The following is a 22,964-nucleotide window of genomic DNA, read 5'->3' on the forward strand; positions in this document are numbered from 1 at the left end:
TTATAAGTTGGTCACATACTCAACGCTCGGAATGACTTGCTTAAAGTGATGATGTTATAAATTGTGCACACACTCAACACTGGGAATAACTTGAGTAAAGTGCTGATGTTATAAATTGTGCACACCCTCAAAGCTCGGAATGACATGAGTAAAGTGCTAATGTTATAAGTTGGTCACACACTCAACGCTGGGAATGACCTGAGTAAAGTGCTGATGTTATAAGTTGTGCACACCCTCAATACTTGGAATGACTTGAGTAAAGTACTGATGTTATAAGTTGGTCGCACACTCAACGCTTGGATTGACTTGTTTAAAGTGCTGATGTTATAAGTTGTGCACACACTCCACACTAGGAATAACTTGAGTGAAGTGCTGATGTTATGAATTGTGCGCACCCTCAAAGCTCGGAATGACTTGAGTAAAGTGCTGATTTTATAAGTTGGCCACACACTCAATGCTGGGAGTTACTTGAGTAAAGTGCTGATGTTATAAGTTGTGTACACCCTCAACACTCGGAATTACTTGAGTAAAGTGCTGATGTTATAAGTTGTGCACACACTCAACACTAGGAATAACTTGAGTAAAGTGCTGATGTTATAAATTGTGCACACCCTCAAAGCTCGGAATGAATTGAGTAAAGTGCTGATGTTATAAGCTCTGCACACCCCGAAAGCTGGGAATGACTTGAGTAAAGTGCTGAAGATATATGCTATGCAGGCACTCAAAGCTGAGAATGACTTGATGAGGTTATAAGTTGTGCACACTCAACACACAGAATACTCGAGTAAAGTGCTGATGTTATAAGTTGTGCACATCCTGAAAGCTGGGAATGACTTGAGGAAAGTGCTGAAGTTATAAGCTGTGCGGACACTCAAAGCTGGCAATGACTTCCTGATGTTATAAGTTGTGCACACTCTCAACACTCAGAATACTTGAGTAAAGTGCTGATGTTATAAGTTGGTCACACACTCAACGCTGGGAATGACTTGAGTAAAGTGCTGATGTTATAAGGTGTGCACACCCTCAACACTCGGAATGACTTGAGTAAAGTGCTGATGTTATAAGTTGTGCAGATACTCAATGCTGGGAATGACTTGAGTAAAATGCTGATGTTATAAGTTGTGCAGACACTCAACACTAGGAATGACTTGAGTAAAGTGCTGATGTCATAAGGTATGCACACACTCAACACTCGGAATACTCGAGTAAAGTGTTGATGTTATAAGTTGTGCATCACCTCAACACTGGGAATGACTTGAGCAAAGTGCTAATGTTATAAGTTGGTCACACACTCAACGCTGGGAATGACTTGAGTATAGTGCTGATGTTATAAGTTGTGCACACCCTCAACACTCGGAATGACTTGAGTAAAGTACAGATGTTATAAGTTGGTCACACACTCAACGCTCGGAATGACTTGTTTAAAGTGCTGATGTTATAAGTTGTGCACGCACTCAACACTAGGAATAATTTGAGTAAAGTGCTGATGTTATAAATTGTGCACACCCTCAAAGCTCGGAATGACTTGAGTAAAGTGGTGATGTTATAAGTTGGTCACACAGTCAACGCAGGCAATGACTTGAGTAAAGTGCTGATGTTATAGGTTGTGCACACCCGCAACAGTCGGAATGACTTGAGTAAAGTGCCGATGTTATATGTTGTGCACACACTTAACACTAGGAATAACTTGAGTAAAGTGCTGATGTTCTAAATTGTGCACACCCTCAAAGTTCGGAATGACTTGAGTAAAGTGCTGATGTTTTAAGTTGTGCACACACTCAACACTCGGAATGAATTGAGTAAAGTGCTGATGTTATAAGCTGTACACACCCCGAAAGCTGGGAATGACTTGAGTAAAGTGCTGAAGATATAAGATATGCAGGCACTCAAAGCTGGGAATTACTTGATGATGTTATAAGTTGTGCACACACTCAACACACAGAATACTCGAGTAAAGTGCTGATGTTATAAGTTGTGCACATCCTGAAAGCTGGGAATGACTTGAGGAAAGTGCTGAAGTTATAAGCTGTGCAGACACTCAAAGCTGGCAATGACTTCCTGATGTTATAAGTTGTGCACACACTCAACACTCAGAATACTCGAGTAAAGTGCTGATGTTATAAGTTGGTCACACACTCAACACTGGGAATGACTTGAGTAAAGTGCTGATGTTATAAGGTGTGCACACCCTCATCACTCCGAATGACTTGATTAAAGTGCTGATGTTATAAGTTGTGCAGACACTCAATGCTGGGAATGACTTAAGTAAAATGCAGATGTTATAAGTTGTGCAGACTCTCAACACTAGGAATGACTTGAGTAAAGTGCTGATGTCATAAGGTGTCTACACACTCAACACTCGGAATACTTGAATAAAGTGTTGATGTTATAAGTTGTGCATCACCTCAACACTGGGAATGACTTGAGTAAAGTGCTGATGATATAAGTTGGTCACACACTCAACGCTGGGAATGACTTGAGTATAGTGCTGATGTTATAAGTTGTGCACACCCTCAACACTCGGAATGACTTGAGTAAAGTGCTGATGTTATAAGTTGGTCACACGCTCAACGCTCGGAATGACTTGTTTAAAGTGCTGATGTTATAAGTTGTGCACACACTCAACACTAGGAATAACTTGAGTAAAGTGCTGATGTTATAAATTGTGCACACCCTCAAAGCTCGGAATGACTTGAGTAAAGTGCTGATGTTATAAGTTGGTCACACACTCAAGGCTGTGAATGACTTGAGTAAAGTGCTGATGTTATAAGTTGTGCACACCCGCAACAGTCGGAATGACTTGAGTAAAGTGCTGATGTTATAAGTTGTGCACACACTCAACACTAGGAATAACTTGAGTAAAGTGCTGATGTTATAAATTGTGCACACCCTCAAAGTTCGGAATGACTTGAGTAAAGTGCTGATGTTTTAAGTTGTGCACACACTCAACACTCGGAATGAATTGAGTAAAGTGCTGATGTTATAAGTTGTACACACCCGAAAGCTGGGAATGACTTGAGTAAAGTGCTGAAGATATAAGCTGTGCAGGCACTCAAAGGTGGGAATGACTTGCTGATGTTATAAGTTGTGCACACACTCAACACACGGAATACTCAAGTAAAGTGCTGATGTTATAAGTTGTGCACACCCCGAAAGCTGGGAATGACTTGAGGAAAGTGCTGATGTTATAAGTTGTGTACACCCTCAACACTCGGAATGACTTGAGTAAAGTGCTGATGTTTTAAGTTGTGCACACACTCAACACTCGGAATGAATTGAGTAAAGTGCTGATGTTATAAGCTCTGCACACCCCGAAAGCTTGGAATGACTTGAGTAAAGGGCTGAAGATATAAGCTATGCAGGCACTCAAAGCTGGGAATGACTTGATGATGTTATAAGTTGTGCACACACTCAACACACGGAATACTCGAGTAAAGTGCTGATGTTATAAGTTGTGCACATCCTGAAAGCTGGGAATGACTTGAGGAAAGTGCTGAAGTTATAAGCTGTGCAGACACTCAAAGCTGGCAATGACTTCCTGATGTTATAAGTTGTGCACACACTCAACACACAGAATACTCGTGTAAAGTGCTGATGTTATAAGTTGGTCACACACTCAACGCTGGGAATGACTTGAGTAAAGTGCTGATGTTATAAGGTGTGCACACCCTCAACACTCGGAAATGACTTGAGTAAAGTGCTGATGGTATAAGTTGTGCAGATACTCAATGCTGGGAATGACTTGAGTAAAATGCTGATGTTGTAAGTTGTGCAGACACTCAACACTAGGAATGACTTGAGTAAAGTGCTGATGTCATAAGGTATGAATACACTCAACACTCGGAATACTCGAGTAAAGTGTTGATGTTATAAGTTGTGCATCACCTCAACACTGGGAATGACTTGAGTAAAGTGCTGATGTTATAAGTTGGTCTCACACTCAACGCTGGGAATGACTTGAGTATAGTGCTGATGTTATAAATTGTGCACACCCTCAACACTCGGAATGACTTGAGTAAAGTGCAGATGTTATAAGTTGGTCACACACTCAACGCTGGGAATGACTTGAGTAAAGTGCTGATGTTATAAGTTGTGCACACCCGCAACAGTCGGAATGACTTGAGTAAAGTGCTGATGTTATAAGTTGTGCACATACTCAAGACTAGGAATAACTTGAGTAAAGTGCTGATGTTATAAATTGTGCACACCCTCAAAGTTCTGAATGACTTGAATAAAGTGCTGATGTTTTAAGTTGTGCACACACTCAACACTCGGAATGAATTGAGTAAAGTGCTGCTGTTATAAGCTGTACACACCCCGAAAGCTGGGAATGACTTGAGTAAAGTGCTGAAGATATAAGCTATGCAGGCACTCAAAGCTGGGAATTACTTGATGATGTTATAAGTTGTGCACTCACTCAACACACGGAATACTCGAGTAAAGTGCTGATGTTATAAATTGTGCACATCCTGAAAGCTGGGAATGACTTGAGGAAAGTGCTGAAGTTATAAGCTGTGCAGACACTCAAAGCTGGCAATGACTTCCTGATGTTATAAGTTGTGCACACACTCAACACTGGGAATTACTTGAGTAAAGTGCTGATGTTATGAGGTGTGCAAACCCTCAACACTCGGAATGACTTGAGTAAAGTGCTGATGTTATAAGTTGTGCAGACACTCAACACTAGGAATGACTTGAGTAAAGTGCTGATGTCATAAGGTGTCCACACATTCAACACTCGGAATACTTGAATAAAGTGTTGATGTTACAAGTTGTGCATCACCTCAACACTGGGAATGACTTGAGTAAAGTGCTGATGTTATAAGCTGTGCACACCCTCAACACTCGAATGACTTGAGTAAAGTGGTGATATTATTAGTTGTGCACACCCTCAACGGTCGGAATGACGAGTACAGTGCTGATGTTACAAGTGGTGCACACACTCAACACTCGGCATTACTTGACTAAAGTGCTGATGTTCTAAGCTGTGCACACCCTTAATGCTGGGAATGGCTTGAGTAAAGTGCTGAAGTTATAAGCTGTTCCAACACTCAAAGCTGGGATTGACTTGCTGATGTTATAAGTCGTGCACACATTCTACACTCAGAATGACTTTAGTAAAGTGCTGATTTTTTAAGCTGTCACACACTCAACGCTTGGAATGACTTGAGTAAAGTGTTGATGATATAAGTTGTGCACACACTCAATGCTCAAATGACTTGAGGAAGGTGCTGATGTTATAAGTTGTGCAGACACTCAACGCGGGGAAAGACTTGCTAATGTTATAAGTTGTGCACACACTGAACACTCGGAATACTCGAGTAGAGTGCTGATGTTATAAGTTGTGCACACCCTCAACGCTGGGAATGACTTAAGAAAGTGGTGATGTTATAAGTTGCACACACACTCAACGCTTGGAATGACTTGTTTAAAGTGCGGATGTTATAAGTTGTGCACACACTCAACACTAGGAATAACTTGAGTAAAGTGCTGATGTTATAAATTGTGCACACCCCCAAAGCTCAGAATGACTTGAGTAAAGTGCTGATGTTATAAGTTGGTCACACACTCAACGCTGGGAATGACTTGAGTAAAGTGCTGATGTTATAAGTTGTGCACACCCGCAACAGTCGGAATGACTTGAGTAAATTGCTGATGTTATAAGTTGTGCACACACTCAACACTAGGAATAACTTGAGTAAAGTGCTGATGTTATAAATTGTGCACACCCTCAAAGTTCGGAATGACTTGAGTAAAGTGCTGATGTTTTAAGTTGTGCACACACTCAACACTCGGAATGAATTGAGTAAAGTGCTGATGTTATAAGCTGTACACACCCCGAAAGCTGGGAATGACTTGAGTAAAGTGTTGAAGATATAAGCTATGCAGGCACTCAAAGCTGGGAATTACTTGATGATGTTATAAGTTGTGCACACACTCAACACACGGAATACTCGAGTAAAGTGCTGATGTTATAAGTTGTGCAGATCCTGAAAGCTGGGAATGACTTGAGGAAAGTGCTGAAGTTATAAGCTGTGCAGACACTCAAAGCTAGCAATGACTTCCTGATGTTATAAGTTGTGCACACACTCAACACTCAGAATACTCGAGTAAAGTGCTGATGTTATAAGTTGGTCACACACTCAACACTGGGAATGACTTGAGTAAAGTGCTGATGTTATAAGGTGTGCACACCCTCAACACTCCGAATGACTTGAGTAAAGTGCTGATGTTATAAGTTGTGCAGACACTCAATGCTGGGAATGACTTGAGTAAAATGCTGATGTTATAAGTTGTGCAGACACTCAACACTAGGAATGACTTGAGTAAAGTGCTGATGTCATAAGGTGTCCACACACTCAACACTCGGAATACTTGAATAAAGTGTTGATGTTATAAGTTGTGCATCACCTCAACACTGGGAATGACTTGAGTAAAGTGCTGATGTTATAAGTTGGTCACACACTCAACGCTGGGAATGACTTGAGTATAGTGCTGATGTTATAAGTTGTGCACACCCTCAACACTCGGAATGACTTGAGTAAAGTGCTGATGTTATAAGTTGGTCACACGCTCAACGCTCGGAATGACTTGTTTAAAGTGCTGATGTTATAAGTTGTGCACACACTCAACACTAGGAATAACTTGAGTAAAGTGCTGATGTTATAAATTGTGGACACCCTCAAAGCTCGGAATGACTTGAGTAAAGTGCTGATGTTATAAGTTGGTCACACACTCAAGGCTGTGAATGACTTGAGTAAAGTGCTGATGTTATAAGTTGTGCACACCCGCAACAGTCGGAATGACTTGAGTAAAGTGCTGATGTTATAAGTTGTGCACACACTCAACACTAGGAATAACTTGAGTAAAGTGCTGATGTTATAAATTGTGCACACCCTCAAAGTTCGGAATGACTTGAGTAAAGTGCTGATGTTTTAAGTTGTGCACACACTCAACACTCGGAATGAATTGAGTAAAGTGCTGATGTTATAAGTTGTACACACCCCGAAAGCTGGGAATGACTTGAGTGAAGTGCTGAAGATATAAGCTGTGCAGGCACTCAAAGGTGGGAATGACTTGCTGATGTTATAAGTTGTGCACACACTCAACACACGGAATACTCGAGTAAAGTGCTGATGTTATAAGTTGTGCACACCCCGAAAGCTGGGAATGACTTGAGGAAAGTGCTGATGTTATAAGTTGTGTACACCCTCAACACTCGGAATGACTTGAGTAAAGTGCTGATGTTATAAGTTGTGCACACACTCAACACTAGGAATAACTTGAGTAAAGTGCTGATGTTATAAATTGTGCACACCCTCAAAGCTCGGAATGACTTTAGTAAAGTGCTGATGTTTTAAGTTGTGCACACACTCAACACTCGGAATGAATTGAGTAAACTGCTGATGTTATAAGCTCTGCACACCCCGAAAGCTGGGAATGACTTGAGTAAAGTGCTGAAGATATAAGCTATGCAGGCACTCAAAGCTGGGAATGACTTGATGATGTTATAAGTTGTGCACACACTCAACACACGGAATACTCAAGTAAAGTGCTGATGTTATAAGTTGTGCACATCCTGAAAGCTGGGAATGACTTGAGGAAAGTGCTGAAGTTATAAGCTGTGCAGACACTCAAAGCTGGCAATGACTTCCTGATGTTATAAGTTGTGCACACACTCAACACTCAGAATACTCGAGTAAAGTGCTGATGTTATAAGTTGGTCACACACTCAACGCTGGGAATGACTTGAGTAAAGTGCTGATGTTATAAAGTGTGCACACCCTCAACACTCGGAATGACTTGAGTAAAGTGCTGATGTTATAAGTTGTGCAGATACTCAATGCTGGGAATGACTTGAGTAAAATGCTGATGTTATAAGTTGTGCAGACACTCAACACTTGGAATGACTTGAGTAAAGTGCTGATGTCATAAGGTATGAATACACTCAACACTCGGAATACTCGAGTAAAGTGTTGATGTTATAAGTTGTGCATCACCTCAACACTGGGAATGACTTGAGTAAAGTGCTGATGTTATAAGTTGGTCACACACTCAACGCTGGGAATGACTTGAGTATAGTGCTGATGTTATAAATTGTGCACACCCTCAACACTCGGAATGACTTGAGTAAAGTGCAGATGTTATAAGTTGGTCACACACTCAACGCTGGGAATGACTTGAGTAAAGTGCTGATGTTATAAGTTGTGCACACCCGCAACAGTCGGAATGACTTGAGTAAAGTGCTGATGTTATAAGTTGTGCACACACTCAACACTAGGAATAACTTGAGTAAAGTGCTGATGTTATAAATTGTGCACACCCTCAAAGTTCTGCATGACTTGAGTAAAGTGCTGGTGTTTTAAGTTGTGCACACACTCAACACTCGGAATGAATTGAGTAAAGTGCTGCTGTTATAAGCTGTACACACCCCGAAAGCTGGGAATGACTTGAGTAAAATGCTGAAGATATAAGCTATGCAGGCACTCAAAGCTGGGAATTACTTGATGATGTTATAAGTTGTGCACATCCTGAAAGCTGGGAATGACTTGAGGAAAGTGCTGAAGTTATAAGCTGTGCAGACACTCAAAGCTGGCAATGACTTCCTGATGTTATAAGTTGTGCACACACTCAACACTCAGAATACTCGAGTAAAGTGCTGATGTTATAAGTTGGTCACACACTCAACGCTGGGAATGACTTGAGTAAAGTGCTGATGTTATAAAGTGTGCACACCCTCAACACTCGGAATGACTTGAGTAAAGTGCTGATGTTATAAGTTGTGCAGATACTCAATGCTGGGAATGACTTGAGTAAAATGCTGATGTTATAAGTTGTGCAGACACTCAACACTTGGAATGACTTGAGTAAAGTGCTGATGTCATAAGGTATGAATACACTCAACACTCGGAATACTCGAGTAAAGTGTTGATGTTATAAGTTGTGCATCACCTCAACACTGGGAATGACTTGAGTAAAGTGCTGATGTTATAAGTTGGTCACACACTCAACGCTGGGAATGACTTGAGTATAGTGCTGATGTTATAAATTGTGCACACCCTCAACACTCGGAATGACTTGAGTAAAGTGCAGATGTTATAAGTTGGTCACACACTCAACGCTGGGAATGACTTGAGTAAAGTGCTGATGTTATAAGTTGTGCACACCCGCAACAGTCGGAATGACTTGAGTAAAGTGCTGATGTTATAAGTTGTGCACACACTCAACACTAGGAATAACTTGAGTAAAGTGCTGATGTTATAAATTGTGCACACCCTCAAAGTTCTGCATGACTTGAGTAAAGTGCTGGTGTTTTAAGTTGTGCACACACTCAACACTCGGAATGAATTGAGTAAAGTGCTGCTGTTATAAGCTGTACACACCCCGAAAGCTGGGAATGACTTGAGTAAAATGCTGAAGATATAAGCTATGCAGGCACTCAAAGCTGGGAATTACTTGATGATGTTATAAGTTGTGCACACACTCAACACACGGAATACTCAAATAAAGTGCTGATGTTATAAGTTGTGCACATCCTGAAAGCTGGGAATGACTTGAGGAAAGTGCTGAAGTTATAAGCTGTGCAGACACTCAGAGCTGGCAATGACTTCCTGATGTTATAAGTTGTGCACACACTCAACACTCAGAATACTCGAGTAAAGTGCTGATGTTATAAATTGGTCACACACTCAACGCTGGGAATGACTTGAGTAAAGTGCTGATGTTATAAGGTGTGCACACCCTCAACACTCGGAATGACTTGAGTAAAGTGCTGATGCTATAAGTTGTGCAGACACTCAATGCTGGGAATGACTTGAGTAAAATGCTGATGTTATAAGTTGTGCAGACACTCAACACTAGGAATGACTTGAGTAAAGTGCTGATGTCATAAGGTGTCCACACATTCAACACTCAGAATACTTGCATAAAGTGTTGATGTTACAAGTTGTGCATCACCTCAACACTGGGAATGACTTGAGTAAAGTGCTGATGTTATAAGCTGTGCACACCCTCAACACTCGAATGACTTGAGTAAAGTGGTGATATTATTAGTTGTGCACACCCTCAACGGTCGGAATGACGAGTACAGTGCTGATGTTACAAGTGGTGCACACACTCAACACTCGGAATTACTTGACTAAAGTGCTGATGTTCTAAGCTGTGCACACCCTTAATGCTGGGAATGGCTTGAGTAAAGTGCTGAAGTTATAAGCTGTTCCAACACTCAAAGCTGAGATTGACTTGCTGATGTTATACGTCGTGCACACATTCTACACTCGGAATGACTTTAGTAAAGTGCTGATTTTTTAAGCTGTCACACACTCAACGCTTGGAATGATTTGAGTAAAGTGTTGATGATATAAGTTGTGCACACACTCAATGCTCAAATGACTTGAGGAAGGTGCTGATGTTATAAGTTGTGCAGACACTCAACGCGGTGAAAGACTTGCTAATGTTATAAGTTGTGCACACACTGAACACTCGGAATACTCGAGTAGAGTGCTGATGTTATAAGTTGTGCACACCCTCAACGCTGGGAATGACTTGAGAAAGTGGTGATGTTATAAGTTGCACACACACTCAACGCTCGGAATGAATTGAGTAAAGTGCTGATGTTATAAGTTGTGAAGACACTCAAAGCTGGGAATGACTTGCTAATGTTGTAAATTGTGCAAACGTTCAATGCTGGGAATGACTTGAGTAAAGTGTTGATGTTATAAATTGGTCACTCACTCAATGCTGGGAATGACTTGAGTAAAGGGATGATGTTATAAGTTGGTCACACACTTAACACTCGGAATGACTTGAGTAAAGTGCTGTTGTTATAAGCTGGCACACACTTAACGCTCGGAATGACTTGAGTAAAGTGCTGATGTTATAAGTTGGTCACACACTCAACGCTCGGAATGCCTTGTTTAAAGTGCTGATGTTATAAGTTGTGCACACACTCAACACTAGGAATAACTTGAGTAAAGTGCTGATGTTATAAATTGTGCACACCCTCAAAGCTCGGAATGACTTGAGTAAAGTGCTGATGTTATAAGTTGGTCACACACTCAACGTTGGGAATGACTTGAGTATAGTGCTGATGTTATAAGTTGTGCACACCCTCAACACTCGGAAAGTTTTGAGTAAAGTGCTGATGTTATAAGTTGTGCACAGACTCAACACTAGGAATAACTTGAGTAAAGTACTGATGTTATAAATTGTGCACACCCTCAAAGCTCGGAATGACTTGAGTAACGTGCTGATGTTTTAAGTTGTGCACACACTCAACACTCGGAATGGATTGAGTAAAGTGCTGATGTTATAAGCTGTGCACACCCTGAAAGCTGCGAATGACTTGAGTAAAGTGCTGAAGATATAAGCTGTGCAGGCACTCAAAGCTGGGAATGACTTGCTGATGTTATAAGTTGTGCACACACTCAACACACAGAATACTTGAGTAAAGTGCTGATGTTATAAGTTGTGCACACCCTGAAAGCTAGGAATGACTTGAGGAAAGTGCTGAAGTAATAAGCTGTGCGGACACTCAAAGCTGGCACTGACTTCCTGATGTTATAAGTTGTGCACACACTCAACATTCAGAATACTCGAGTAAAGTGCTGTTGTTATAAGCTGGCACACACTTAACGCTCGGAATGACTTGAGTAAAGTGCTGATGTTATAAGTTGGTCACACACTCAACGCTCGGAATGCCTTGTTTAAAGTGCTGATGTTATAAGTTGTGCACACACTTCACACTAGGAATAACTTGAGTGAAGTGCTGATGTTATGAATTGTGCACACCCTCAAAGCTCGGAATGACTTGAGTAAAGTGCTGGTGTTATAAGTTGGCCACACACTCAACGCTGGGAATGACTTGAGTAAAGTGCTGATGTTATAAGTTGTGCACACACTCAACATTCGGAATGACTTGAGTAAAGTGATGAAGTTATAATCTGCACAGACACTCAAAGCTGGGAATGACTTGCTGATGTTATAAGTTGTGCACACACTCAACAATCGGAATGACTTGAGTAAAGTGTTGATGTTTTAAGTTGTGCACACACTCAACGCTAGGAACAACTTGAGTAAAGTGCTGATTTTATAAGTTGTGCACACATTCAACGCTCAAAATGAGTTGAGTAAAGTGCTGATGATATAACTTATGCACACATTCAACACTCCAATGACTTGAGTAAAGTGCTGATGTTATAAGTTGTGCAGACACTCAACACTGGGAATGAGTTCCTAATGTTATACGTTGTGCACACATTCAACACTCTGAATGACTTGAGTAAAGTGCCAATGGTATAAGCTGTGCAGACACTCAATGCTGGGAATGACTTGAGTGAAGTGCTGATGTTATACGGTGTGCAGACACTCAAAGCTGGCAATGACTTCCTGATGTTATAAGTTGTGCACACACTCAACACTCAGAATGCTCGAGTAAAGTGCTGATGTTATAAGTTGGTCACACACTCAACGCTGGGAATGACTTGAGTAAAGTGCTGATGTTATAAGGTGTGCACACCCTCAACACTCGGAATGACTTGAGTAAAGTGCTGATGTTATAAGTTGTGCAGACACTCAATGCTGGGAATGACTTGAGTAAAATGCTGATGTTATAAGTTGTGCAGACACTCAACACTAGGAATGACTTGAGTAAAGTGCTGATGTCATAAGGTGTCCACACATTCAACACTCAGAATACTTGAATAAAGTGTTGATGTTACAAGTTGTGCATCACCTCAACACTGGGAATGACTTGAGTAAAGTGCTGATGTTATAAGCTGTGCACACCCTCAACACTCGAATGACTTGAGTAAAGTGCTGATGTTTTAAGTTGTGCACACACTCAACACTCGGAATAAATTGAGTAAACTGCTGATGTTATAAGCTCTGCACACCCCGAAAGCTGGGAATGACTTGAGTAAAGTGCTGAAGATATAAGCTATGCAGGCACTCAAAGCTGGGAATGACTTGATGATGTTATAAGTTGTGCACACACTCAACACACGGAATACTCGAGTAAAGTGCTGATGTTATAAGTTGTGCACATCCTGAAAGCTGGGAATGACTTGAGGAAAGTGCTGAAGTTATAAGCTGTGCAGACACTCAAAGCTGGCAATGACTTCCTGATGTTATAAGTTGTGCACACACTCAACACTCAGAATACTCGAGTAAAGTGCTGATGTTATAAGTTGGTCACACACTCAACGCTGGGAATGACTTGAGTAAAGTGCTGATGTTATAAGGTGTGCACACCCTCAACACTCGGAATGACTTGAGTAAAGTGCTGATGTTAAAAGTTGTGCAGATACTCAATGCTGGGAATGACTTGAGTAAAATGCTGATGTTATAAGTTGTGCAGACACTCAACACTTGGAATGACTTGAGTAAAGTGCTGATGTCATAAGGTATGAATACACTCAACACTCGGAATACTCGAGTAAAGTGTTGATGTTATAAGTTGTGCATCACCTCAACACTGGGAATGACTTGAGTAAAGTGCTGATGTTATAAGTTGGTCACACACTCAACGCTGGGAATGACTTGAGTATAGTGCTGATGTTATAAATTGTGCACACCCTCAACACTCGGAATGACTTGAGTAAAGTGCAGATGTTATAAGTTGGTCACACACTCAACGCTGGGAATGACTTGAGTAAAGTGCTGATGTTATAAGTTGTGCACACCCGCAACAGTCGGAATGACTTGAGTAAAGTGCTGATGTTATAAGTTGTGCACACACTCAACACTAGGAATAACCTGAGTAAAGTGCTGATGTTATAAATTGTGCACACCCTCAAAGTTCTGAATGACTTGAGTAAAGTGCTGGTGTTTTAAGTTGTGCACACACTCAACACTCGGAATGAATTGAGTAAAGTGCTGCTGCTATAAGCTGTACACACCCCGAAAGCTGGGAATTACTTGAGTAAAGTGCTGAAGATATAAGCTATGCAGGCACTCAAAGCTGGGAATTACTTGATGATGTTATAAGTTGTGCACACACTCAACACACGGAATACTCGAGTAAAGTGCTGATGTTATAAGTTGTTCACATCCTGAAAGCTGGGAATGACTTGAGGAAAGTGCTGAAGTTATAAGCTGTGCAGACACTCAAAGCTGGCAATGTCTTCCTGATGTTATAAGTTGTGCACACACTCAACACTCAGAATACTCGAGTAAAGTGCTGATGTTATAAGTTGGTCACACACTCAACTCTGGGAATGACTTGAGTAAAGTGCTGATGTTATAAGGTGTGCACACCCTCAACACTCGGAATGACTTGAGTAAAGTGCTGATGTTATATGTTGTGCAGACACTCAATGCTGGGAATGACTTGAGTAAAATGCTGATGTTAAAAGTTGTGCACACATTCAACGCTCGAAATGAGTTGAGTAAAGTGCTGATGATATAACTTATGCACACATTCAACACTCCTATGACTTGAGTAAAGTGCTGATGTTATAAGTTGTGCAGACAATCAACACTGGGAATGAGTTCCTAATGTTATAAGTTGTGCACACATTCAACACTCTGAATGACTTGAGTAAAGTGCCGATGGTATAAGCTGTGCAGACACTCAATGCTGGGAATGACTTGAGTGAAGTGCTGATGTTATACGGTGTGCAGACACTCAAAGCTGGCAATGACTTCCTGATGTTATAAGTTGTGCACACACTCAACACTCAGAATGCTCGAGTAAAGTGCTGATGTTATAAGTTGGTCACACACTCAACGCTGGGAATGACTTGAGTAAAGTGCTGATGTTATAAGGTGTGCACACCCTCAACACTCGGAATGACTTGAGTAAAGTGCTGATGTTATAAGTTGTGCAGACACTCAATGCTGGGAATGACTTGAGTAAAATGCTGATGTTATAAGTTGTGCAGACACTCAACACTAGGAATGACTTGAGTATAGTGCTGATGTCATAAGGTGTCCACACATTCAACACTCAGAATACTTGAATAAAGTGTTGATGTTACAAGTTGTGCATCACCTCAACACTGGGAATGACTTGAGTAAAGTGCTGATGTTATAAGCTGTGCACACCCTCAACAGTCGAATGACTTGAGTAAAGTGCTGATGTTTTAAGTTGTGCACACACTCAACACTCGGAATGAATTGAGTAAACTGCTGATGTTATAAGCTCTGCACACCCCGAAAGCTGGGAATGACTTGAGTAAAGTGCTGAAGATATAAGCTATGCAGGCACTCAAAGCTGGGAATGACTTGATGATGTTATAAGTTGTGCACACACTCAACACACGGAATACTCGAGTAAAGTGCTGATGTTATAAGTTGTGCACATCCTGAAAGCTGGGAATGACTTGAGGAAAGTGCTGAAGTTATAAGCTGTGCAGACACTCAAAGCTGGCAATGACTTCCTGATGTTATAAGTTGTGCACACACTCAACACTCAGAATACTCGAGTAAAGTGCTGATGTTATAAGTTGGTCACACACTCAACGCTGGGAATGACTTGAGTAAAGTGCTGATGTTATAAGGTGTGCACACCCTCAACACTCGGAATGACTTGAGTAAAGTGCTGATGTTAAAAGTTGTGCAGATACTCAATGCTGGGAATGACTTGAGTAAAATGCTGATGTTATAAGTTGTGCAGACACTCAACACTTGGAATGACTTGAGTAAAGTGCTGATGTCATAAGGTATGAATACACTCAACACTCGGAATACTCGAGTAAAGTGTTGATGTTATAAGTTGTGCATCACCTCAACACTGGGAATGACTTGAGTAAAGTGCTGATGTTATAAGTTGGTCACACACTCAACGCTGGGAATGACTTGAGTATAGTGCTGATGTTATAAATTGTGCACACCCTCAACACTCGGAATGACTTGAGTAAAGTGCAGATGTTATAAGTTGGTCACACACTCAACGCTGGGAATGACTTGAGTAAAGTGCTGATGTTATAAGTTGTGCACACCGCAACAGTCGGAATGACTTGAGTAAAGTGCTGATGTTATAAGTTGTGCACACACTCAACACTAGGAATAACTTGAGTAAAGTGCTGATGTTATAAATTGTGCACACCCTCAAAGTTCTGAATGACTTGAGTAAAGTGCTGGTGTTTTAAGTTGTGCACTCACTCAACACTCGGAATGAATTGAGTAAAGTGCTGCTGTTATAAACTGTACACACCCCGAAAGCTGGGAATGACTTGAGTAAAGTGCTGAAGATATAAGCTATGCAGGCACTCAAAGCTGGGAATTACTTGATGATGTTATAAGTTGTGCACACACTCAACACACGGAATACTCGAGTAAAGTGCTGATGTTATAAGTTGTGCACATCCTGAAAGCTGGGAATGACTTGAGGAAAGTGCTGAAGTTATAAGCTGTGCAGACACTCAAAGCTGGCAATGTCTTCCTGATGTTATAAGTTGTGCACACACTCAACACTCAGAATACTCGAGTAAAGTGCTGATGTTATAAGTTGGTCACACTCAACTCTGGGAATGACTTGAGTAAAGTGCTGATGTTATAAGGTGTGCACACCCTCAACACTCGGAATGACTTGAGTAAAGTGCTGATGTTATAAGTTGTGCAGACACTCAATGCTGGGAATGACTTGAGTAAAATGCTGATGTTATAAGTTGTGCAGACACTCAACACTAGGAATGACTTGAGTAAAGTGCTGATGTCATAAGGTGTCCACACATTCAACACTCAGAATACTTGCATAAAGTGTTGATGTTACAAGTTGTGCATCACCTCAACACTGGGAATGACTTGAGTAAAGTGCTGATGTTATAAGCTGTGCACACCCTCAACACTCGAATGACTTGAGTAAAGTGGTGATATTATTAGTTGTACACACCCTCAACGGTCGGAATGACGAGTACAGTGCTGATGTTACAAGTGGTGCACACACTCAACACTCGGAATTACTTGACTAAAGTGCTGATGTTCTAAGCTGTGCACACCCTTAATGCTGGGAATGGCTTGAGTAAAGTGCTGAAGTTATAAGCTGTTCCAACACTCAAAGCTGGGATTGACTTGCTGATGTTATACGTCGTGCACACATTCTACACTCGGAATGACTTTAGTAAAGTGCTGATTTTTTAAGCTGTCACACACTCAACGCTTGGAATGACTTGAGTAAAGTGCTGATGACATAAGTTGTGCACACACTCAATGCTCAAATGACTTGAGGAAGGGGCTGATGTTATAAGTTGTGCAGACACTCAACGCGGGGAAAGACTTGCTAATGTTATAAGTTGTGCACACACTGAACACTCGGAATACTCGAGTAGAGTGCTGATGTTATAAGTTGTGCACACCCTCAACGCTGGGAATGACTTGAGAAAGTGGTGATGTTATAAGTTGCACACACACTCAACGCTCGGAATGAATTGAGTAAAGTGCTGATGTTATAAGTTGTGAAGACACTCAAAGCTGGGAATGACTTGCTAATGTTGTAAATTGTGCAAACGTTCAATGCTGGGAATGACTTGAGTAAAGTGTTGATGTTATAAATTGGTCACTCACTCAATGGTGGGAATGACTTGAGTAAAGGGATGATGTTATGAGTTGGTCACACACTTAACGCTCGGAATGACTTGAGTAAAGTGCTGTTGTTATAAGCTGGCACACACTTAACGCTCGGAATGACTTGAGTAAAGTGCTGATGTTATAAGTTGGTCACACACTCAACGCTCGGAATGCCTTGTTTAAAGTGCTGATGTTATAAGTTGTGCACACACTCAACACTAGGAATAACTTGAGTAAAGTGCTCATGTTATAAATTGTGCACACCCTCAAAGCTCGGAATGACTTGAGTAAAGTGCTGATGTTATAAGTTGGTCACACACTCAACGCTGGGAATGACTTGAGTATAGTGCTGATGTTATAAGTTGTGCACACCCTCAACACTCGGAATGTTTTGAGTAAAGTGCTTATGTTATAAGTTGTGCACACACTCAACTCTAGGAATAACTTGAGTAAAGTGCTGATGTTATAAATTGTGCACACCCTCAAAGCTCGGAATGACTTGAGTAACGTGCTGATGTTTTAAGTTGTGCACACACTCAACACTCGGAATGGATTGAGTAAAGTGCTGATGTTATAAGCTGTGCACACCCTGAAAGCTGGGAATGACTTGAGTAAAGTGCTGAAGATATAAGCTGTGCAGGCACTCAAAGCTGGGAATGACTTGCTGATGTTATAAGTTGTGCACACACTCAACACACAGAATACTTGAGTAAAGTGCTGATGTTATAAGTTGTGCACACCCTGAAAGCTAGGAATGACTTGAGGAAAGTGCTGAAGTAATAAGCTGTGCAGACACTCAAAGCTGGCACTGACTTCCTGATGTTATAAGTTGTGCACCCACTCAACATTCAGAATACTCGAGTAAAGTGATGATGTTATAAGTTGGTCACACACTCAACGCTGGGAATGACTTGAGTAAAGTGCTGAGGTTATAAGGTGTGCACACCCTCAACACGCAGAATGACTTGAGTAAAGTGCTGATGTTATAAGTTGTGCAGACACTCAATGCTGCGAATGACTTGAGTGAAATGCTGATGTTATAAGTTGTGCAGACACTCAACACTAGTAATGACTTGAGTAAAGTGCTGATGTCATAAGGTGAGCACACACTCAACACTCGGAATACTCGAGTAAAGTGCTGATGTTATAAGTGGTGCATAACCTCAACGCTGGGAATGACTTGAGTAAAGTGCTGATGTTATAAGTTGTGCACACACTCAACACTAGGAATAACTTGAGTAAAGTGCTGATGTTATAAATTGTGCACACCCTCAAAGTTCTGAATGACTTGAGTAAAGTGCTGGTGTTTTAAGTTGTGCACACACTCAACACTCGGAATGAATTGAGTAAAGTGCTGCTGTTATAAGCTGTACACACCCCGAAAGCTGGGAATTACTTGAGTAAAGTGCTGAAGATATAAGCTATGCAGGCACTCAAAGCTGGGAATTACTTGATGATGTTATCAGTTGTGCACACACTCAACACACGGAATACTCGAGTAAAGTGCTGATGTTATAAGTTGTTCACATCCTGAAAGCTGGGAATGACTTGAGGAAAGTGCTGAAGTTATAAGCTGTGCAGACACTCAAAGCTGGCAATGTCTTCCTGATGTTATAAGTTGTGCACACACTCAACACTCAGAATACTCGAGTAAAGTGCTGATGTTATAAGTTGGTCACACACTCAACTCTGGGAATGACTTGAGTAAAGTGCTGATGTTATAAGGTGTGCACACCCTCAACACTCGGAATGACTTGAGTAAAGTGCTGATGTTATAAGTTGTGCAGACACTCAATGCTGGGAATGACTTGAGTAAAATGCTGATGTTATAAGTTGTGCACACATTCAACGCTCGAAATGAGTTGAGTAAAGTGCTGATGATATAACTTATGCACACATTCAACACTCCAATGACTTGAGTAAAGTGCTGATGTTATAAGTTGTGCAGACACTCAACACTGGGAATGAGTTCCTAATGTTATAAGTTGTGCACACATTCAACACTCTGAATGACTTGAGTAAAGTGCCGATGGTATAAGCTGTGCAGACACTCAATGCTGGGAATGACTTGAGTGAAGTGCTGATGTTATACGGTGTGCAGACACTCAAAGCTGGCAATGACTTCCTGATGTTATAAGTTGTGCACACACTCAACACTCAGAATGCTCGAGTAAAGTGCTGATGTTATAAGTTGGTCACACACTCAACGCTGGGAATGACTTGAGTAAAGTGCTGATGTTATAAGGTGTGCACACCCTCAACACTCGGAATGACTTGAGTAAAGTGCTGATGTTATAAGTTGTGCAGACACTCAATGCTGGGAATGACTTGAGTAAAATGCTGATGTTATAAGTTGTGCAGACACTCAACACTAGGAATGACTTGAGTAAAGTGCTGATGTCATAAGGTGTCCACACATTCAACACTCAGAATACTTGAATAAAGTGTTGATGTTACAAGTTGGGCATCACCTCAACACTGGGAATGACTTGAGTAAAGTGCTGATGTTATAAGCTGTGCACACCCTCAACACTCGAATGACTTGAGTAAAGTGCTGATGTTTTAAGTTGTGCACACACTCAACACTCGGAATGAATTGAGTAAACTGCTGATGTTATAAGCTCTGCACACCCCGAAAGCTGGGAATGACTTGAGTAAAGTGCTGAAGATATAAGCTATGCAGGCACTCAAAGCTGGGAATGACTTGATGATGTTATAAGTTGTGCACACACTCAACACACGGAATACTCGAGTAAAGTGCTGATGTTATAAGTTGTGCACATCCTGAAAGCTGGGAATGACTTGAGGAAAGTGCTGAAGTTATAAGCTGTGCAGACACTCAAAGCTGGCAATGACTTCCTGATGTTATAAGTTGTGCACACACTCAACACTCAGAATACTCGAGTAAAGTGCTGATGTTATAAGTTGGTCACACACTCAACGCTGGGAATGACTTGAGTAAAGTGCTGATGTTATAAGGTGTGCACACCCTCAACACTCGGAATGACTTGAGTAAAGTGCTGATGTTATAAGTTGTGCAGATACTCAATGCTGGGAATGACTTGAGTAAAATGCTGATGTTATAAGTTGTGCAGACACTCAACACTTGGAATGACTTGAGTAAAGTGCTGATGTCATAAGGTATGAATACACTCAACACTCGGAATACTCGAGTAAAGTGTTGATGTTATAAGTTGTGCATCACCTCAACACTGGGAATGACTTGACTAAAGTGCTGATGTTATAAGTTGGTCACACACTCAACGCTGGGAATGACTTGAGTATAGTGCTGATGTTATAAATTGTGCACACCCTCAACACTCGGAATGACTTGAGTAAAGTGCAGATGTTATAAGTTGGTCACACACTCAACGCTGGGAATGACTTGAGTAAAGTGCTGATGTTATAAGTTGTGCACACCCCCAACAGTCGGAATGACTTGAGTAAAGTGCTGATGTTATAAGTTGTGCACACACTCAACACTAGGAATAACTTGAGTAAAGTGCTGATGTTATAAATTGTGCACACCCTCAAAGTTCTGAATGACTTGAGTAAAGTGCTGGTGTTTTAAGTTGTGCACACACTCAACACTCGGAATGAATTGAGTAAAGTGCTGCTGTTATAAGCTGTACACACCCCGAAAGCTGGGAATGACTTGAGTAAAGTGCTGAAGATATAAGCTATGCAGGCACTCAAAGCTGGGAATTACTTGATGATGTTATAAGTTGTGCACACACTCAACACACGGAATACTCGAATAAAGTGCTGATGTTATAAGTTGTGCACATCCTGAAAGCTGGGAATGACTTGAGGAAAGTGCTGAAGTTATAAGCTGTGCAGACACTCAAAGCTGGCAATGTCTTCCTGATGTTATAAGTTGTGCACACACTCAACACTCAGAATACTCGAGTAAAGTGCTGATGTTATAAATTGGTCACACACTCAACGCTGGGAATGACTTGAGTAAAGTGCTGATGTTATAAGGTGTGCACACCCTCAACACTCGGAATGACTTGAGTAAAGTGCTGATGTTATAAGTTGTGCAGACACTCAATGCTGGGAATGACTTGAGTAAAATGCTGATGTTATAAGTTGTGCAGACACTCAACACTAGGAATGACTTGAGTAAAGTGCTGATGTCATAAGGTGTCCACACATTCAACACTCAGAATACTTGCATAAAGTGTTGATGTTACAAGTTGTGCATCACCTCAACACTGGGAATGACTTGAGTAAAGTGCTGATGTTATAAGCTGTGCACACCCTCAACACTTGAATGACTTGAGTAAAGTGGTGATATTATTAGTTGTGCACACCCTCAACGGTCGGAATGACGAGTACAGTGCTGATGTTACAAGTGGTGCACACACTCAACACTCGGAATTACTTGACTAAAGTGCTGATGTTCTAAGCTGTGCACACCCTTAATGCTGGGAATGGCTTGAGTAAAGTGCTGAAGTTATAAGCTGTTCCAGCACTCAAAGCTGGGATTGACTTGCTGATGTTATACGTCGTGCACACATTCTACACTCGGAATGACTTTAGTAAAGTGCTGATTTTTTAAGCTGTCACACACTCAACGCTTGGAATGATTTGAGTAAAGTGTTGATGATATAAGTTGTGCACACACTCAATGCTCAAATGACTTGAGGAAGGTGCTGATGTTATAAGTTGTGCAGACACTCAACGCGGGGAAAGACTTGCTAATGTTATAAGTTGTGCACACACTGAACACTCGGAATACTCGAGTAGAGTGCTGATGTTATAAGTTGTGCACACCCTCAACGCTGGGAATGACTTGAGAAAGTGGTGATGTTATAAGTTGCACACACACTCAACGCTCGGAATGAATTGAGTAAAGTGCTGATGTTATAAGTTGTGAAGACACTCAAAGCTGGGAATGACTTGCTAATGTTGTAAATTGTGCAAACGTTCAATGCTGGGAATGACTTGAGTAAAGTGTTGATGTTATAAATTGGTCACTCACTCAATGCTGGGAATGACTTGAGTAAAGGGATGATGTTATAAGTTGGTCACACACTTAACACTCGGAATGACTTGAGTAAAGTGCTGTTGTTATAAGCTGGCACACACTTAACGCTCGGAATGACTTGAGTAAAGTGCTGATGTTATAAGTTGGTCACACACTCAACGCTCGGAATGCCTTGTTTAAAGTGCTGATGTTATAAGTTGTGCACACACTCAACACTAGGAATAACTTGAGTAAAGTGCTGATGTTATAAATTGTGCACACCCTCAAAGCTCGGAATGACTTGAGTAAAGTGCTGATGTTATAAGTTGGTCACACACTCAACGCTGGGAATGACTTGAATATAGTGCTGATGTTTTAAGTTGTGCACACACTCAACACTCGGAATGGATTGAGTAAAGTGCTGATGTTATAAGCTGTGCACACCCTGAAAGCTGGGAATGACTTGAGTAAAGTGCTGAAGATA

The sequence above is a fragment of the Pleurodeles waltl genome, chromosome 2_2, assembly GCF_031143425.1.
Source record: "Pleurodeles waltl isolate 20211129_DDA chromosome 2_2, aPleWal1.hap1.20221129, whole genome shotgun sequence".
Classification (NCBI taxonomy): Eukaryota; Metazoa; Chordata; class Amphibia; order Caudata; family Salamandridae; genus Pleurodeles; species Pleurodeles waltl.